Source organism: Pseudorasbora parva, chromosome 10 (assembly GCF_024679245.1).
Source record: "Pseudorasbora parva isolate DD20220531a chromosome 10, ASM2467924v1, whole genome shotgun sequence".
Taxonomy (NCBI): Eukaryota; Metazoa; Chordata; class Actinopteri; order Cypriniformes; family Gobionidae; genus Pseudorasbora; species Pseudorasbora parva.
Window position 1 is genome coordinate 21,588,140 of NC_090181.1, and position 22,260 is coordinate 21,610,399.

Sequence of the window (22,260 nt, forward strand, 5' to 3'; positions counted from 1 at the left end):
ATGTGTTGTCTCTGGAAAACAAATCAGAGCGGAATCAAATTTTAGATGCCCTGAGTCAAAGAACATGCGAGAATAGAAAGAGTAAATCAGTCATGAGAGTAAATGCTTTGGGAAAAGTGGTATTCAGAGAGAAAGACCAAAATATCACTCCATGCGAGAGAAGTCAATATTTAAACAAAAGAGATTTGTCAGTTTGAATAATAAAAAAGGGCTACATTTTGGTTTAGTTTGGCTCCTGCAGCCTTTATTGGCTGAAGGATATGTGTGGTATATGTCAAGAGTTAGTAGGCAGCAATAAAGCAGACGAGGCAGGAGTAGCAAACTTCATCCATCTTGTTTTCTCCACACATCACGTCTAAGTAACATAGTCCTTTTTACTAACTAGACTTCTGAACATCACGTCTAGGTCTAGTGGAATGAATGTGTGTGTAGTGAGCAGTTTTCTCAGCCGGAGTTGGTGTGCATGGAAATGCAGTGAGATGTAAAGCATTCCATGTCTTTCCAACACTAAGAATGCAATGTATGTACCCATGCACCCTCAGTCTTTTGGCAACCATAAGGGTCAGTAGGAGCATGTCTCTTTGTCTCTTAAGAACATGCTAGGGATTCCATACTTTCACTTTATCCCCCTCCCACTTAGCATGTGTGAAATTTTTTCCATTTTGTATTGCAGCTGCGTAACCCTTCGGCAAACAGTCAAGTCAGTTGGCGGGTGCACAGGAGCAGATGGCAAAATAGAAAGCCTTGTGTGCATTTGCATGCCCTAGAGAAGCTGAAAGGGTGAAGTACCCATTCCAGCATGTGGAGTAGCACTGTGCACCTGCAAGAAGTCAGTTACCACAGGTTTCCATGGCTGATGTTGCTGGATGGCCATTTGGACAGTGTGTTTGAGCACACGGTTGATCAACATTAGCTGCCGAACTGCAGAGAGGAACGAAGGTGATGAATATTCCTTCCTTCCAGAAAAGCAGCAGACGTAAACGGAACACCGTTATCAGTCACAATACTCAATAAATTGCAATGGCGGCTGAAGACTGATGACATTATTGAAAGCAGATAATCTGTTGTGAAAATGTGAGAAAAGGAGACTTCAGGCCCTTTACTTTAATAATCTGTTAATGTTATAGCAAACCTGAAATTGGACTCAGTGTCAAATGGCCCGACTATAACCACAGCCACTTTCTGCCAAGGTCCCTCTGGATGCAGCACTGGCTGGAGAGGAGCAGGATGTGACTTTTGACATCCTGCTCATGACAAGTTTTTGTCATTGAGCTGACACATGTGGCAGGAATGCACAGAATCATGAACCCGAGTATCCATCCCTGGCCACAAATAGAGACCAGCACCAGCGAAGGTACAATCAGCCTCGGAAGATGAAGTTGTCCTTCACAGACAGTTCCAGTTGTAGCTTATAGTAGCCATCAATTCAACATCCAGTCCCTTGGGTGAAGGAGACCAACCATTAGAAATCTGTGTACGAAGTTTGGTTGTGATTCATCAGGAAGAAAGCACTCCTGTTTAAACAGTACGACCTTACAACAGCAAACTGGTTTGTCGGAAGCAACACTTGACTTTATTGAACTGCAAGCTAGCATCTTCTAGTTGTTGTAAGACCCCTTGAAATGCATTGTAAAGCATAGACATGTCACTTCCATGGATCATAATGTCATCCAGGTAATATTCAACCCCTGACAAGCCAGTTAGGATGATGGTCATCATCTTCTGAAATGTTGCAGAACACAACAAAACAGAAAATACTGTTGTGAGTAATGAAGGCCATGTGGTCACAACTGTTTTGTGTTGCATCCAACAGTGCCCTGAAGGACTGGCACAGGAGAAGCAGGCAAAGGAAGGGCATTGATTGTGCAGACATTAGATCTCTCCCCATGAGAGGTATCCTTTTGTCCACAATGAAGAACATAACAGCAACTGAGTGGTCATGTAGGGAAACGTTCGCTGTGAAACATCAAACCATCGGAATTTGGGCTTTTGAATTCTTCACAATCCTTTGCAGATTCAAGTGGCAATAGATTCAATCTGGCTTGCTTTCAAAACAGCTCTGTTCAGAGTGAGATCAGTTTCTAGTAAAATCTCTTACGTATTTGTGGGCTAAGCAAGCACATACTCTAATATAATTTTGTACCCGTGTTAGGCAATGAGTAGAAAATCCGTTGTCCCTGTGTGCCAAGGCAGTGAAGCAGTACAGCTCTCCATCTTTCATCCGGCAAGGCATATCCTGTAGCATCAATAACCCGTAGATAATGTTCATATATCCGCAGCCATGTGCCGAACGGCATAGCAGGCTCTCCAGGGCAAGGCAGAGTAGCAACAGCTATCTTCGTGCCCAACAATAGTGGATAAAAATGTCTAATCCTCATCACCAATTTGTGGTCTGTCAGGAGTTATAGGGTCAGTTCACCAAAAAATGTAAGTTCTGTCATTTATTATTAACCCTCATATCATTCCAAACCCTCCATTGACACAGAAAGTTAGTAGATATCGTTAAAATAGTCCTTGTAAAGTGGATAGAATCTTATGGGTTTGGAACAACATGAGGGTGAGTAATTAATGACAGAATATTAATTTTAGGGTGAAATAAGCAATAAAGCCACACGACAAGAGTAGAGAACTTCCAACACTTCAAAATGATAGCCAACAATGTACAGTTCACTTACGAACACATACTTGTCTGCAAAATTTTGTGGGACGGTTTTCTTTCTCATTCTGAAGCTTGTCAAAAAACTCTTTTCTTGCTACCTGAGTTTACACTGACAGAAGAGAAATTGTATTACGGCTGGACTCTGAGTGTGACAAAGCACATTTTCCAAGAAAAACTATAAGAGGGAGATGGCATTTACTTTATTCTTACTCTTGAGGTGTCAAACAGCGATCTTTCATGCCTGAACACTTCAGTATACTGGAGGAAGTACTGTGGTCTAAAATGTAGCTCTTGTTCCAATATTACCAAGACTGTTACAGCCACATTGATTGCTTTAACAGTACTTATATGAATATGATGTTTTCCTCCAGGCATGTCTCACAAGCGTTATATAATCAGCCACTATTTGTGTTAAAAACTGTTTGGAGTCCTTTGGGGTCCTGGGAAATTTGTGTCTACTGTAAATAGGGTGAATTTAGAGTGATTTGGACAGTCGTCCTGATTTCACCCTAGATTTTCATAGGACACAGTGTGTTAGCCTCCACCAGTAAGTATATTGTATCGGTAACACTTTATTTTAAGCTGTCAGTGTTACCGTATTATACATTGAAATACTGAGTAATTATAATGACCTACATGTACTTACTTCAGGGTTAGGATTAGGGTTTGGTTTAGAGTTAGTTGCATGTTATTATGCAATAATTATTGTTATTACTACAGCAAATACATGTAACATGTAGCAAGATCTGTAAAGTGCTAACATTCTATCCATTGATATGTCCAAATACTGTTTGTTATTAATGGTCTCCAGATTATAATAAAGAAGGTCTTTAGTGGACTGTAATTACAACATTTTAAGTGCAGCATTCTAAGCCGGCAGGCTAACGGACAGATAATTGGTATATTATCACCTCGTTATGCTCAGAGCTTGTTAAACCCCATGAAATCGATTGACAATCTAATACTTTTTAAATTTGTATTTCCTATTGAAACAATAATCTGGGATGATTCATCAGAGGAGAGCTATTTTCAGAAATCAAGAATAAAAAATACATAATAAAAAATAAAATAAACATGTTTGTGCTTCAGGGAGCCATTCTGAATTTAACTGAGAATTCCTTTTAAATGCCAATATAATTCTTGAATTTGAATTTAATTTAAACTAGGGATGCACAGATCAACCAATCATCAGTATCAGAAAGATACAGTACAACTTACAAAAATATATCTATCATGTAATCACTCAATCAGTGTTTTAGTCATGGAAAGGCACCAACAAAACAGCTTGTGAACAACATGCCACTAAATTTTACATTTACCTCAGGAAAGTTATTTAAAGTATGTGTTTAAAGAATATTAATTAGTTAGCTAAAAACACTTGAGAGAAGATTATTTACTGTTAACTGTTGTTTGTATACAACTGTTTTAGTTTTATTTAAATGTGATTATTAATCTGAAAACAAATAGAAGGTGAATAGATTGGCCTCTGTTGTTCATTTTAACTTTTAATATTGGCAAATGAAAATGTTCCCTCCCTAATTAAAGCATTAGTTGGGAGAGATTTTTTTTTCTTTGACATGAAATATGTACATGTAGGTCTATCTGTAATACAGTAATCCATAATATTTTCAGAAATATAAATTTCTAAAATTATAGCACTTGCACAAGCATTGCATACAGCAAGCATTGCATAATTCATGTATGCTATATTGTAGAGCAGCAGTATGTCTTACTTGCTCAAAGCAATGTATGTATAGCGTTAGCAAGTCCTGTACTTGCTCTGAAGCAGCAGCAACAATAACCAGCAGCATTGTAGCAGATCTATTCGGCCAAGACCAAACATATCAACATTGTCATATCCATTACCATGCCAAACACTCAGAGAGTTGTCATGACAGAGTATTAAGACAAACCTTGAATTTTGGCATTAAAAGCGATGTATGGATGGATGGATGGATGGATGTATGAATGGATGGATGGATGGATGGATGGATGGATGGATGGATGGATGGATGGATGGATGGATGGATGGATGGATGGATGGATGATAAACATGCTGTGCGTGCTAGATGTGAGACCAATAAATTTGGTCTGCTTTCCTGAAACAGAAATAATGTACATTTGAAATGTGTATACTAAGTAAACTAATGCATTGATGACCTCAAAGCTAGACTAAAAAAATTGACTAAAAGGCTCTTTCGGATCAGCTGAAATACAAATTGTGCTTGCTTGTTGTAATGACTGAAAGTGAATGTTTACCTGAGGCTGAAAGCAGTCACCTGTTTGCTTTATCTATTTATACGTACAATCACAACAGTGTATAATATCGAGTCATGAGAGAGAAAAACTCAAAATAATAAGAGCTCTTACACACATTCATTTGGGAGTCAAAAAAGCACTCAGAATACATCAGAATATTTATCACAGCATAAGTTCAGTGGTTTTCAGACAGCCGTGCTTCTGTCATGAACAAATGTAGGGCAAAAAGCCCCCAAACACATACTGATTCTGGAGTTCTGCTTATGACAACATACTGAAGTCCAAATTGTTGCTACATTCAACAAAGCAACTTCCTCTAAACTACACTGCATGCCCATCATCCTTTACTCTCTGGGTGCTGTCTGGTGGATTCACAGTGTGCCAGTGAGAGGGTGAAGAGAGCATGGTGGGGCACGTATAAGTGCTAGTGAATATCCCAATGGTCCTCAGGGTGGGCAGCAATGGAAAATAAAACAGTTAAGGCTAGAGCCATCTATCACGTTTTATGCACTAAAGTCCCTTCTAATGTCATAATTATTATTATATACATGTTTCTGTTGTTGAAATACAACCATTTAAATGGCAGCTACCATAAACACTTGATTCCAAACACATTTCATTTGTTTGACATTTTCTTTGACAGGATAACACTTATTCAAACATGCACTAACGCTCAAAGGTTTGGGGTCAGTAATATTTGTTTATATTTTTGAATAAGTCTCTAATACTTACCAAGGCTCTGCTTATTTGATCATAAATAAAATTACTAATTGTAAAAAACTAATTGTGAAACATTACAATAAAATAAAAAAAATGGGATTGCAAAACTGTTTTTTTTTTTGCATAATTACTCCAGCATTCAGTGTCCTATATGATCCTTGAGAAATTATTATATAATGCTGAATATTGTTATTATTATTTTCTTAATGTTATGAAAGTTGAAAACAGTTGAGCTGCTTAATATATATATACAAAAACACTTTTGATCAATTTAATATAACTTTGCTGCTACTAATAATAAAAAAAAACTTCTGACCCCAAACTTTTGAATTGTAGTAAATATTAAATAACTAAGACGTTAAATGCATTATAATTTTGCTTATGAAAAAGTGCATTAATGTAACAATTTTAGCGACATGATCTTCACTGAAGTTTGAAAGCTTTAAAAAAACAAATTCTTTACATTTTTCTAAACGTCCCACTGCAACTTACGACTCATTTAGATAGAGCGCTTTGCATATTATCTATTACAATTTTTTACTTTATATAACCAGCATTCATCATGGTATTACATAATCAGAAACATCCTGCATGTTTAAAATATATTTTTCTTTCTATTTATTTTTTCTTTCCGGGTGAAAAGATGCGAGGTCATGTCACAGTGCTGTCAAGCTAACGCTATCGCTAATGCTACGGGGTGAATGAGAGATTTTCCTGCTTCATTAGTCGTCCCATAGGACTGAGAGATTATACACAGAAAAACAAGCTCCTGTCTCTGCACACACCCACCCACACACATCTCTCTCCCTCTCTTCTCCAATGTGCGCAAGGATGTGTGACTTTCCCACCCACTCTTTCGCTCTGTCTCTCTGTCACCTCCTCTTCTCTCTGCATGGAAGAGAAAGAGTTTGGCTTGCAGCATCTCTCAGATGCACATACAGCACATGCTGATACACACACACATGCATCTAGAGAAACGCACTCCTCTGCCCCGTTCATGCAAACACCCACACACACCAGTATGCGGTAAGTCCTAAGAAGTAGCATCGCCGCTCCGCACGTATGCAGAACCATGCGAGAATCGCAGACTCTGCTGCCTAGCTACGTCTCCATGGCAACAAGAGCAGCACAGCCCTGTGTAGCACCGTCAAATAACAGGAATCTAATCCTCAGCAGAGAGAGTAAGAGAAAGTAAGAGAAAAATTAGTTTTTCCATATCTATAAGAGAAACATAACTGATAACCCGACTACTCTTGCCTCTGAGTCATTGTAGGGGACAGACCTGTCCTAACCTATCACCTCTTCCTCTCTTTAGCACATGCTTTTAAGCCCTCTCTTTCTTTTTCTAACCCTATTCACTCTTTAACTCACTTTCTCGCAGCGCAGTTACAGTAGAGTGACGTCCTTGAGGAGGCAGATTCCATCAATTCAAAGAGTTTTTAAATGGAGCCTCAAAAAGAGCTTTTTCAGACAAACATTCTGTTCCCACAGCTCTCGTGTGCGTCAGAACTTCGACTCATCACCTGCTTTTGGTCAAAGTCTCTTCCTCCTCTCACCATTTCTGCAGAAGTCTGCGGGAGTCTAAGCGTGTTTGCATATTTTTTTTACACCATCAAAGCGTCCTGCTGTGCATCTGTTGTCTTAACCCCTTGATTTTAAAGGGATAGTTCAGCCAAAAATGTAAAATTCTGTCATCATTTACTCACCCTCATGTCATTCCAAACCTGTTTGACTTTCTTTTTTTCTGTGGAGCGTGAAAGGAAAAATGTTTAAGAATATCCTGGCCACTCTTTGCTGCACAAAGTTCTCTTTGCTCCAAAAAGTTCCATTAAAAAAATTGATACATTACAATTCATTTCATTATTCTTTAGGGATGCACAAATATTACATTCTGGTCAAAACCAAAAAGCCAATAACTATTTTCATACTATAGCTGATGACTGATAAATAACAACATTAAAACTTTATTAATTCAAAATAAAACACTAAAACAAAACTTAATTTCTACAAAATAATTTAGACATCTCAACGTTATACTGTAAAGTATGAAAAATAAATATTCATTTTGTGATTAGGTATACATTACATTTAACATTGTTGTTAAAATATTAAATTATTAGTGTTTTAAATATCGAATTTAAGTAAGAATGAGATGATACCGAAAGTCATCTAAAGGTATAAATATTGGAAAAGAGCATTAACAATTATTATCCAATGGCTGATCCCAGTAAAAAAAAAAAAAAAAAATCTACAAGTGATAGATAACATTGCAATATTTCTATTTTTTTGTTCCACAGAAAAAAGTAAGTAACACAAGTTTTCAGACATGAGTAATCATACAATTTTAAATTGGGAGTGAATGATACCTTTAACATCACTATATTATGTGTTCCAAAACAAAAGATACATGGGGTTTATACATGTCTTATTGACTAATGACTACACAAAAACAAGAAAACACTAATAAAATAAAGACAATATTAAAGGGATAGTTCACCCAAAAATGAAAATGTGATGTTTATCTGCTTACCCCCAGTGCATCCAACATGTAGGTGTCTTTGTTTCTTCAGTAGAACACAAATTAAGATTTTTAACTCCAACCGTTGCTGTGTGCCAGTCATAATGGATGTGAATGGGTAACAACTCTATGAGAGTAAAAAAAACATGCTTAGAAAACATGCACAAAAACCCTGCTGCTCGTGATGACACACTGATGTCTTAAGACACGAACCGATCAGTTTCTGTGAGAAACCAAACAGTATTTATGTTATTTTTTTACTTCATATCCAAACGAATCTCATCTAGTGTTACCATCCGCTATTACTTCCATCTGGTAAGCTCAAACTGGCACACTCATAGATATATATTATGTAGATGCCTCATTCGGCCGATCTGCACAGGCATTAATGAGGTATCTATATACATTTATGATCGCGCCAGTTTGACCTTACCAGGCGGAAGTAATAGCGGATGGGAACACTAGATGAGATTCGTTTGGATATGAGGTAAGAGAAATAGCATGAATACTGTTTGGTTTCTCACAGAAACTGATCCGTTCGTGTCTTAAGACATCAGTGTGTCATAACGAGCAGCAGGGTTTTTGTGCATGTTGTCTAAGCATGTTTTTATTTTTACTCTCATAGAGTTGTTACCCATTCACATCCATTATGACTGGCAGACTGCAACAGTTGAAGTTAAAAAACTTCATTTGTGTTCTACTGAAGAAACAAAGACACCTACATCTTGGATGCCTTGGGGGTAAGCAGATAAACATCACATTTTCCTTTTTGGGTGAACTTTCCCTCTAAAATCAAGTACATTGATGCAAAATGGCCACAGTACTGAAGTGATCAGTCTTACTGTAACCTGTTGCTTTCATTCATAACAAAGTGGCATCAGAAGTGAGCTGGGATCAGTGACTACAATCCCATGAGTTCACAAATAAGTCACTTTTTAATTGGTCCATATAAAGATTCCCTCATGAATTATTGTGATTGGATGGCATGTGTGACATGTCACTGAAAGTAAGACACACTTATCCATTAATAAAGTGCTTGAGGACACTGGGATGTGACAGGGAATAAACACTGTATGAATATGTGTATGTACTAATATAATCTGTATATTAGTAAGGTCTGTTAATAACCATGAACTAAATATATACTTCTAAATATATATTGTAATGTACACTATATACATTGGTAACATCAAAACTGTGTGGAAGTGCATTTAAATCATGATACCAATTTTTAATATGAATCAGTGCAAAAAAAAATATTTTTCAAATCAATATTTTTATCTTGTTTTCCAGTAGAAATAACTAAACATCTTTAAAATAAGATAAAACTGTTTAAAATGTTACTTGTTTACAGAGAATATTGGAATAATAGTATTAATATATTTAAGTATATTTGTCTTACTCCTTGTTTTAAGCATAAAGCTCACAAAATGCAGAAAACGAAAACAAAGACAAAGAAAAAGTATATAATGAAAATATTTTGGATAATAAAACTGTTTTAAAATAAAGTAAGTTTATCTTGCTTTAAAAACTGTTCTACTGAAGAGTAGTCTAATTTGTTTAATTTTAATACCCCATTTTAGGAGGTACTTTTGCTGACGCAGCTGTGATTTCCGTTGAAATAACTGAAATAATTTGGCGAAAGTGATATGGAACTACTTTAGCTGTGCATTTACTGACTTAATAATTGGATACCTTAAAACATATGTCAACCAATCAGATTCAAGTATTCAACAGCCCTGAAATATAATAATCTATAATCATTATAAATACACACACACACACACACACACACACATCCACACTGCAGTTCAGAGCAATCCAGGGATAAAGACATTGATCTTTCTTCACAACTTGATCATATTTATGACTCACAAAGAGACAAGTTTGAATTTCCCAGTCCTCATATCTGTGTTTGAGTGACAGGACTACAGAGACTACAGAGCGTGTATATATGTGTGTGTGTGGGTGCGTGAGTGTGCGTGACACCTAAAGAGAGAGGAGAGGAGGGGGAATGCACTGCAGGAGCAAGTGTTTAGACCTGCAGTGCTTCCTCTTTCATTCCCTCTCTGTCTCTCTCTGCTGATATATATGCTAGGACACTGACAGAAAGTGCAGTAAATCCTCTGAGGGCAATAGCCAGGAGCACACACACACACATACAAAAAAAGTCCCTTTTGAGTGAGGTTCATCTCTGGTTATCAGCATAGATCCACTTAATATGTGTCAATAATGGGAGAAAAGGACTGGCTTATGAAATATCTCTCTTATTTTACACAACGCACGCACACAAACTCAAAGACGTGCTTCCCAGAGTACGCTCACCCACACACACAGAGTCTTGCAGCCAGTATATATATGAATAAACTCCTCTCCCACGGCTCAGAGTCTGTTACGTGACCCTGTGGAGGACGCCCCTCTTTCACAAGCAAAAACTGCTTACATAAAGTCACCAAACCCACTCCCAGAATGCCCCCAGATAGGCTCACTTGTTTTAAAGCATCAGAATTCCCCATTCAAGACTGGCAGAAAGTGCAAGTATTCTACACTCAAAAACAAATGGGGTATGACAGGAACCGGTGGGAGCAAAAAAAGAAACAGCACTTCCTGCTGAAATAAATGTCATTCACGACACAAGTCCCATTTCTGAACATCTAGTGTCCCAAACAAGCTGCCCACCAACCCTACAAGTCCCGGACCTGTTCCGAATGATTATCTCTTCTAAGCGAGCGCAAGCGTTTCGAAACTCCAGGTGTCTGAACGTGAGATTAGATGAAGGGACTCACGTCTGCCTACCTGTCAGGTGACGAATGAGTCCGTTTGGCTGTGTTCAACTCGATCACAGACAGGCACACGGTCATGGGTGTGGAGAGCTCTCACTCTTTCTGTTTGACTCACTGCAGTACGCTTTGCTCTTCTGACACACACATAGTGTCGTCCTTTCCCCTCGATCCGTCCTCTTTCATTCAGGCACTCCAAGCATGATTTAAAAAAACGTGAAGAAAAATAAATAAAAGGGAAGGGAGGATGCAATGCCCTCCACAGAGAAGTAGCAGTTGGCTGAGCGAAGCGCTCTCTACTGCAGCACCGCGCAGGAGGCACACACACACGCTCCACACACGCTCTGACCGATCTACTGAAACACAGCCACACTGAAAACCTGGAGATGGAGTCTAGGAATGGTGGCCAGGATCTTTGGTTCCCATTTAATTTGATTTGGTTCCTCCCCTCCCATCTTTCCCTCTCGGTTAGACAGCTCTGTAATTTTATGCCCACTGAAGACCTGTCTCACTCTTTTTTTTTGTTCTTAAATGTGAGCATCCCCTCTGAGAGCAAACCACAAGTGCCATCGCTTCCATCCTAGTCCAAACATGGGCAACTTCCTAAACTCAAGTGTCAGGATAACATTCGGAAAGGGGGCGTTTTGAGGGACAGGAGAAAGAGTTGGAGCTTGTAGCTCTGCCATGAACATGAAAGAAAAACAGCTGAACGGAGTAGACATTTAGAGCAGATTTGGTGTCCAACAGGGGCGGTTTACAGTAGTACGGCCAGAAGCATGAGGATGACAAACAATTCATAAATGAGGTGTCTGCTAATATAAATGATTATGCAATGAATAACAACTGTATGTCTCACTATGACATTGATACTACAGAAGCAGCAATTGATTATTTAATTTATTAATGTGTGTACTCATGCTTTTTATGGGTATTGAATGAAGATGCAGGCTGTCAAAATTAACGAAAAATCATTTAAACTATGAAATTAGGGCTGTCCTCGACTAAGGATTTAGACAATCGAATCAGAATTGTCGAATCTCTCTATGGTCGACCGATAGTCGAATCATCTATGTGTGAATGGGTTGGGAGGGGCACGACACTGTCAGCAGAAGGGTAAAACTATTTTTATTTTTATTTTACACACTGCACACAGCAACAACTTTTAATAAAGCAACCAAAACTGCCTGCCAACTGACAGACGAACTGACAATGGCTTTCTTATTTAGGTTTAAATAGCCTAAAAGGTAATGTGGTGGATAAACATTAATAAACCGTTTTCTCATGTTAAAGCCGCGATTGAAATACAGAACATCAAACAAATATATAAAAGAACATTTTGATAAATAAACCTAAAAAAAATACCTGCCTAGAAAGGAAAAAAAACACTTTGAGTGCGTTTACATGCACGTTCTGAAGCCGATTGTGCCTAAAGCGAGTGAAGACGTACGCGAAGCTCAGCCCCACGCGCCTCAGGATCTCACTCACACCGCCACCTGACGCGCACATTATATACACGCGAGTTCAATTTTGAATTGACTAACAGATTAGCTGCACGAAAGCGCTCTGTGGTGCAGCAGGATTTTAAACAACTTCCTGAGCGGCAGCGGACTGGCGCTGAATGCTGCCGCAGGTGTGTGTACACTCATTGAATGTGTTCTAATTTTAAAGGTGCGAAGCTCAGCGCCCTTAAAGGGGTCGCACACCGATGCTCAGCTCAGCGCCGCGACACGTCTTTAAAATATTGATCACCCCCATATTGTCAAAATGGTATGATCCTCGTTTCATAACACCCGCGAAGATTCGACCGTGAGATCGGTGGTCGAATCAGGCTCCGCATATCGATGCATCGAATCTTCGACTATTCGGGGTCACCCCTATATGAAATTAACAGTTTTCATATTTTAACTGCATGAAAAGAAGTAATATTTAACATTCATTTCATGGTCACTAACAAATAAATGTTACATTGATCCTTTGAACAAGCATCGACATGTTCTTCTATCGAGGCAAGATAAATTAATTGTACGTTATACTATTATTTCAATACCAACTGATATCAATAAGATGATAATTATAACTGATACATATTAAATTCTATATTTTTTGTGTTTAAATAAAAAATAAAGTGAATTTAGCTATCACAATTCACCTATCTCTCTGATTTTAGGATGGTTTAGGGGTAGGTTTAGAGGTAGGGGTAGGGATATGGTTAAGACAAAATTTTCAGACAGGAATGTTGTTTATGGTTCAACAAAATATGTTGACCCAGGAACTTGTCTAACTCTTCAAAATCAGGACATGCTCCACCCCCCCCCCCCCCACCCACCCCCACCCTCACACTCCTCAAGGCTTCCTTTCATGATTAAAAGTGAGTGACAGTTAAAGTGACTGACGACCTGCCAATCCAAGCATGTGCTCGGGCCAAGAGAGCAGCGTGTGCTGTTAACATGCAAATGTAGCAACCCAGGCCATATTTACAATCAGAATCTGCGCTCTCTGCAGGCTTGACTTAGCACACTGATCCAAACACTTCCTGGGACTATAAATTATAACAGGAGGAAAAGCAGTGGATTATTTTAAGTATGTGGTGCATTTCAGAAATCAGAAAGACAACCTGAAGCAGATCAGCCACCTGTCACTAGCATGAGACTGATTAAACATCTAAATACATCAATGCTAACATTATTATTATTGCTCTCTGTAAAAAAAAAAGCTTATTCATTTATTCAATTCCCAGTAGTGTTGTCACGATACCAAAATTATGACTTTGATACGATACCAGACTAAAATACCTCGATACCGATACTAAATCGATACCACGGTCAACTTTCTCTGTGAAGGTGTAATAATATGGAATAATGTACTAACGGAATAATATGACAACAGAACTTATTATTCATTTTTTTTAAATGAACAAAAATTCACTTGGCCAGTATGTTCCTGCTCTGGTTTTTGACCATTCCCTCCTCTTATTGCTATAATAACTACATGCCACTGTGAACATCCTTACAGAGATCACATTATCAATCATGATATCATTCATTTCTGAACAGGTTGGGATGACCAAAATCATATTTCATGATACAATTAATTTAATATTTTTTAAATGTAATTTTATAATTATAATTTAGATTGTAATTGTATCTTTGTTTTTAAAAAATAAGCAAAAAAAATGTAAATGACAAACAATATGACAAAAACAGTGCTTTATTTTTCTGCTACATAGTCTATTAACAGTAGCAAGTCAAGAAAGAAAAATAATCAAATATAAAACTGCCCCAGTGTCTGGAGTTAATAGAGGAAAAAAGAGTAGAGTAGAGCAAACGATTATCAGTTTAAACTAAAGTTTGGGCTCGATATAGTGTTCCTTACAACTTACCAAAGATTCAGTGATCCATGGATAATGACATGCAGCCAGGAATCGTCTTTTCCTGACATTTTTATGAGCCTGATTTTGACATGATTATTTATAACTGTCAGTCATCACATTTTTCGAGTGAATCCCGCATTTGTGGATGGGACAGTGTATTGAAGTGTGTATGTGGCCGCTTGAAACGAATGGAAAACAAACGTTTTATTCTAACTCTGAATGTATTATAAACCTATTAATAAAAAATAAATAATAATTATAGCCCAGAAAGCGCACAAAGAGTGCTCCCTTTATATTCCCTCTATAGCAGGGTATTGCAATACTTTTCTAGTACCGGTATATCACCTAATTCCCAGTGAAATATTTATTAGAGCATCAACATTCATTAGTAGATCACATGACCTCTCCTTCCCATTAGGTGTAGCATTGTGTTATTGCAATCATGAAGTTAAACTAAGCGTTACTTGTTGCTCATTTAAGTTTATATATAGGAGTGCTGTTTAGTAGCCCAGTGTTTGTAGAGCAGTGGTAGAGAACAGTTAGTAGAGACTTGTCATTAGAAAAGCATTAGTAAAGGAGTGGTAAGTTAGTGTCTTACCAATTTGTCAGCTTATTTTGTTATCATTTACATAATTGTTTATTAATCAAAGGGTGTTCGTGCACGCAACTGTGTCTGTCAGCGGGTGAGCATTAACAACCCCGCCAACTCAATTCCCTGCTGAGTTAATGGCCCTCCCAATCCTCTTCACAGCCAACCAGTTCAGAAGTGGATTGAGGATATTTGTACATTTTAATTCAATTTCTGAATTTGAATTTATTTTTAAATTGGCATAGCAAATCAGAATTAGAATAGAAACAAACTTGAATTGAATTCAAAGAAATTTTATTAAGAACATTAAGTAAAAGGGGTACTTCGTTGGCAAAATGGCTGCCTATACAGTAAAAAAGATAGCAAAATACATTGAAAATAGTGCTACCCAACTAGAAAAAAAGCAGAGAAAAAAAAGCCTGTTATTGACCTTTTTGCCAAACAAGAAACACCCATAATGCACTGGGCAAGTTGCAGTCCAAGGCCACTCCCAGCAGTCTGCTATGGATATGCTTACCAGAGTCAAATACAGCCTTGCATTAGTAGGAAATACTCCTTAGCAAACTTTTTTATGTCTTAAGGTAGGAACACACCAAAACCGACACCAAAGAACTAGCGCTGATTGAAGCTAACTGTGTTGTCGCCTCTTGTCGGGAAAAAAACAGCACTTGAACACACTAAAAGGACTACAGGTGACTGTCAACTACCATGTGTCATTCGGCAAAACTAAGACTAGAGGTATACAAACCATAAACAAAGCAGCGCTTGCTTACACTGTCAGAAAAAAGGGTACGGGTAGGGTCCGTTTGTGAACACTTAGGGTACAAATGGTGAAGTTGTACCCTCAATGGGTCATAATTACACCTTATGGTACTTATATGTACCATTTTGGGGATAAAAAGGTACATATATGTTTCCAACTGTCAAAGGGTCCATGTTTGGACCATTTAAAACACAAACTAAGGTACAATTACTCGTGTGACAAAAGGAGTAAGCCAAAGTGTATGAAACAATAAAAGCTTAGGCCTATTACTTAGGCTAAACATCCACATTGATCTGATCAAATCTCATCTTATCAAATCTGACAAAAATTGATTCAACCTAAAAAAGATTAAACATAGAGCAAGATATTCATTTTTATAAGTTGTTGGTTGTTTGGAAGAGATGTAAATAACCAAATATATTTAAAAGACCACATTTTTACTGACTAGTTCTGATTTGAACATTTCATATGACATTATTGATTACTCAATATATCAAGATAATTTAATAAAAAGATAAAAACTTTTAAACATAAAACAATTGTTAAAGTAGGCCTGTATAAATTGATATAAAAGCAGTTTTAAGTTGTTATTAATATTTTTAAATAAACAAATAGGCCCTACATGCCCTATTTGCCCTATACTTGGAGACAATGTAAAAGTACCAACACACACACACACACACACACACACACACACACACACACACACACACACCACAAACACACATATTTTATATATATATATATATATATATATATATATATATATATATATATATATATATATATATATATATATATATATATATATATATATATATATGTGTGTGTGTGTGTGTGTGTGTGTGTGTGTGTGTGTGTGTGTGTGTTGGTACTTTTACATTGTCTCCAAGTTCAAGTAACGTTATGCATATTTGTAGCAAGCCTTTTTTAAATTCGTGTCGTCCAATGGGATTGTAGCCCGCGCAGTGCATTCGCGCATCCGCGCAAAGAAGTTGAGATTTTGCACGACGGTTATTCGACATCATGGCTGTCTCACTTCTGACGCTGTCGACGGAGGATCTTCTTCAAAAAGTGAAAGAAGCTGGAATTCAAGTTACTGAAGACGAAGCACAGAAATTCAGAGGTAAGTTTAGTTTTAAGTTACTTTACTGTGAAAAATCGTTGGTTCCCTTTCGAGTCATTTTCACCTTGACATTGCGTCTGCAGAACGTTAGGCCTGCCTGACGCGTGAGGGGGGAAAAAATATTCGGAAACCTCGACTTGACGAAATAAACGCATTGTTATTACGTCTTAAGCTTGTTGTTATTGTTATTAGAATTGTGTTTAGCCATAAATTAAGATATAACTTTTCTCATAACTTATACTCTACCGTGCGAGACATTGTTCAATGCGCTGTGGAAAAAAAGAAAGAAACGGCCATTGAAACATTCAACTAACGTTACCGCGCTTTGTGTTAAATGTTTTTTCTATTCACTAAAGCTGAGTCTCAATATGGAAGCGCATATATAAATTCAGTTTCCATAATTTTCTTACTACTCTCACTATAATAATAACTGACTTGTTCTCTCTGGACGCAAGCGAACGCCTGTCCGGTTTAAGTTTAACGGTCAGTCTGAAATCATATAACGTTAATTCACGAATATAATCCGTGTTGATTTATATCAATTTTATTGTGTCTATATTTAAAAAGCGTTCCAAACATATGTCCACGTAAGCCATAAGCAGCAGTCAACTGAGGCGATTGCCCGGACTTAGTTAGGAGATCGATTCGTGCGTCGGACGGTCGGCATCCCTTCCAAGGACATCAAGTGAAATTAGTTTAACTTACCATTATTTAGCAGAAATAGTTAACTAGTGAAATACGTTTCTAGTCTGTTGCTAATATAAAGGATTTTTGCTTCTAATCTCACTCTCTGGAAAAAAGTTACTTTCTCTGTTAGTGCGTTAAGGTACATACTGGTACCTTTTATATTTTGTACCTTAGGGTATTACTCTAGTGACATTTTTGTACCTTTTTTTAGAGAGTGTACAAGTACAGAATTATTTTGTATTTTTCTCAATTAAAGTTAATATTTTATGCTGGTTAATGTTAATTGAAAAGGACATTGAATTTATTGTTGCTGTTAAAACATCCAGCTCACACTGATAAAACTTTTTCTTTTCTTTTTTTCAGAAAATGAGGTAGATGGGGAAACAATAGAGTGTGGCCTCACAGAGAACATGATCTCATATTTATTTCAAGGCTCCTTTAAAAAACAGGCCAAATTTAACAAATTTTTACAAGAGTTGAAGGAGGTGGTAACACTAACGCTAGAACCAGTGCCAGTAGAAACCTATCAACAAACTTCGACAACAGAATTGTAAGTATAACATTGAGGTTTGTGTATTATATTTGCCTTATGTTTAGTGATCGACCGATATAGATTTTTTATGTAATTTTTACGCTTGATGCCGATATTTTATAAATCAGGGTGTCCAAGCAGCACACACACAGAAACTCAGTTAACATGCTGTGCTAAACGTCCACAATGTGGAGTTATTATATTTAGAGCATTTGATACAGTTAAAGGGTTAGTTCACCCAAAAATGAAATTTATGTCATTAATGACTCACCCTAATGTCGTTCCACACCTGTAAGACCTCTGTTCATCTTTGGAACACAGTTTAAGATATTTTATATTTAGTCTGAGAGATTCTGTCTCTCCATTGAAAAAGTATGCACAGTATACTGTCCCTTTCCAGAAGGACCAGAAAGGTAATAAAATCATCATCAAAGTAGTCCATATGTGACATCAGTGGGTTAGTTAGAATCTCTTGAAGCATCGAAAATACATTTTGGTCCAAAAATAACAAAAACTACAACTTTATTCAGCATTGTCTTCTCTTCCGGGTTTGTTTTTAATCCTCAAATAAAGATTCGAACGGTTATAAATCAGCGTATTGATTCATGATTTGGATCGCGTATCAAACTGCTGCAATCACGTGACATGTGGCGATCAGAATCATGAATCAATATGCTGACATGTCACATATGGACTACTCTGATGATGTTTTTATTACCTTTCTGGTCCTTCTGGAAAGGAACAGTATACTGTGCATACCTTTTCAATGGAGAGACAGAATCTCTCAGACTAAATATAAAATATCTTAAACTGTGTCTGAAAATGAACAGAGGTCTTACGAGTGTGGAACAACGTTAGGGTCTCATCGAGGAAAACCCAGCGGTATTTTTGTATTCATTGCATTTTTTGAATTATAAAAGTTAAATAATTAATTTTACTATACAAATATTAATGATTAATCGATAGTTCATGATAGATCATTAATTCTCCTGACGATCGACTAATACAATTTAATTGAATGCCCATCCCTAGTAGTAACCGTATGCTTGTCATGGTAGAAAAATGTTCACCATTGTGGCTAATCAGTATTATTACTAATGCAAGTTCTTAACTACTACCCCATCCTCACTGCAGAAATGCGACTAGTGGCAGACTGCCTGCTGGATTTGCCATTCCAGCCTTTCCTAGAGATCTTCAGGCCAAGCTTGATAACAAAGAACCATGCCAAAAGTCCTCTAAGGATAGACACAGAATCATTAGAGTTCTTCATGAAGCTATGATAGAACACACAATGTAAGTCAGCAACTTGTAAAGCAACATAAATACTTTGAATCTGTGAAGCAGTGCTTCGTCGACATGCATTTGAAGTATTTGTTTTTTAAAAGTAATAATTGAAAAATTGTTATTTTTTATTATTAAAGCAGTTTCTAATGGTCCAATTGGTTTTAATTGAATCTTTCAGGTATCCAACCAATGCAGAATATGTGCAGGTGGCAAAAGAACTTATTGTGAAATACCCTTTCCTAAAGGATCTTGAAGGCAATGGCTATGTAAGTTACAAGAATTGGAAGACTTAAAGGACAACTCCGGTGAGAAATGACCCTAGGGGTAATTAACAGATGGTTAGCGAGTAGAGCGTTCTCTGGGATGCGTTTTCATGAAAATCGAATGTAAAGAGTTTTATCTCTAAAAACAGATTAGCTTATAACGCTGTGTATTGGGCACAGGATAAGTAAAATTAAACCGCTAGTTAATATCACTAACAAGGCTCAAAATAGCCTCACACTCACCTGGCAGCATAATGAGGGTCCCTACATGCTAACCAAAGCATTGAGAACTTTGTAAGTGTACAAACAGTTTAATAAGAAGATACTTTATAAACACAGTACATTACGCGTTTACAGTCAGGCGCCATCTTGGAAAACAGTCTTGACAAGTCGAGCTGCGAGTGCTGTGCTAAGTGAGCTGGTCGATAGGAATTAAGTTTGTGAAATCTAATTACATGGACATTTTTATTTATTTATTCATTCATTTATTTATTTTATTGTGTTTATAAAGTATCTTCTTATTAAACTGTTTGTACGCTTACAAAGTTCTCAATGCTTCGGTTAGCATGTAGGGACCCTCATTATGCTGCCGTGTTAGTGTGAGGCTATTTTGAGCCTTGTTAGTGATATTAACTAGCAATTTAATTTGACTTATCCTGTGCCCCATAGACAGGCGTGATAAGTTCATCTGTTTTTAGAGATAAAACTCTTTACATTCGATTTTCATGAAAACGCATCCCAGAGAACGATCTACTCTGTAACCATCTGCTAATTACCCCTAGGTTCATTTCTCACCGGAGTTGTCCTTGCACATCATGTAAAATTACTTAACCAATGAAAATACGAGTTACTTAAGGTTATTGTTCCATGAATGATATGGACTTAGATTTTGTTTACATCTTAGCAATTTTAATTGACAGAAAGTGGTAGATTGTTTTTATGTGTTTAAAAAATTATGTCAAAATAACTTGGCTGTATTCCCTGAACTATACCATTTTTTTTATCATGTGTTAGCACACTTGGCACCAGTCCCTCAAGCGCAAATTTAAAGCTGAGCGTGCACCTCTAGTCCATGAAGATGAGGTAAGGAAGAGTAAGGAGAAGTTTGGGCACAAAAAAGTGAGTCTACCTGAACAATCTCCAGAAACCTGTCGCAGATCTGAGTCAGGGGTAAGTGGATTCCTGTAGTTTAAATTGGTTATTAAACAAGAGTTAAATAAAATTTGACAACTAAAGAGTAATTGAATTAAACGGCATACAATAGATTGTCTGCATTTCAGCCATGAATAACAACTTTATTCAACAATATCTTTTGTCTTTCTCATGTGCCATTTACATTCAGCACTTCCATGTTCAGAATGCTGACTTTTTATTGGCCGATGCTGATAGCGTGAGGAGCATGACGCATACATGTGATGCTGACTTGGGAGTCAGCCAATACTGAGCCGGCATTCTGACGTAGAACCTGGAAGTGCTGAATGTAAACGGCACATGAGAATATCACAGAAGAGAAGATATTGTTGAATAAAGTAATTCATTTTATTTTCCGCACTAAAAGTATTAACTTAAACTTAAAGGGATAGTTCACCCAAAAATGAAAATTTTATGTTTATCTGCACGCCACCAGGGCATCTAAAATGTTGTGTTTGTTTCTTCAGTAGAACATAGATTAAGATTTTTAACTCCAACCGTTGCTCGTATAATGCATGCCAATGGAGTCTAATTCTAATTGAAGAAACAAACACACCTACATCTTGGATGCCCTGGGGGCCAGCAGATAAACATCACATTTTCATTTCTGGGTGAACTATCCCTTTAAGGTTTAACCACTGACATGGAATGAACAGTTTGCATAGTAATTTTTTTATTTTTTAAAGGAATTCATTGTGCTTTCTTTAATTGAATGTCTCTCTTTGTGATCATAAAAATTAAGGTAAAGAATTAGTGAATGGCATCATTTGTTTGAAGTTTAACTGTTGTTGTTATTATTATTATTATTATTATTATTGAATTTTACATTTGATCCAATAGGCGATTCCTGTCATTGGTGAGGATGCATCCTCTGTTGAGGGTCATGTAAAAATCCTACATATCCAGTACAGCAAGGTGCGACCAGACACTTTGGTGGTCAATGATCGAATGCAACGGACTTTTGCATGGCGAAGAAGGGAGATAAGAGATGGAATGACTGTGGAGGATATCCTTAAGAAATATCCTTTCTTAAAAACACCCTCAGGGGTCAGTGATATCACAGATTTTAAATCAGTTCTCAGCTTAAAATAAATGTTGAATGACGATATAAACAAAGTATGCTAAAATGATCATTTAGAGTTAAGAGTATGTAAAATTGTTTAAAATTTCCAAATAAATGTCCATTCAAGCTTACAAATATTTGTACAATGATAATACTAAAGGGAAATAGCAAAGAAAAGAGACAACAAAGAATACTGAGATGTTTGATTTGGTTTAAAGTATTTTTCAGTTCATGTGAATAATTAAGTTTCTTTCAATTTTCAGTTGTGTGATGAAGTTGACCGAATGCATTCATCGCCTGTCAGTTTAAGCCAGCGCTTCAAAGACGGCTTTACCAGTTTTGTGCCGAAGGTGCTTGAGCTTGTTCAAAGAAATGCTCCATTGGCCAAAGTCTACAAAGAAGCAAGAGAAGAGATGCTTGCAGAAGAAATACCAGGTATTGACATAAAACATAGTG

At 37.0% G+C, this 22,260-nt stretch overlaps 1 protein-coding gene across 8 annotated transcripts in view; it reads right to left on the minus strand.

The window, feature by feature from the left end:
- Positions 1–22,260, minus strand: part of dlgap2a (discs, large (Drosophila) homolog-associated protein 2a) — a 238,503-nt gene that overhangs the window by 153,067 nt on the left and 63,176 nt on the right. For 2 of the 8 annotated variants that reach the window (XM_067455483.1, XM_067455484.1), the window contains exon 1: positions 10,953–11,319. The exons of 4 other annotated variants lie outside the window; for them this stretch is intronic. The gene's annotated coding sequence lies outside the window, so the exon portion shown is untranslated. Of the gene's footprint in view, positions 1–10,942; positions 11,321–22,260 lie in introns of those variants that run through there. 2 more of the 8 variants (XM_067455482.1, XM_067455486.1) reach the window with 2 other exon arrangements.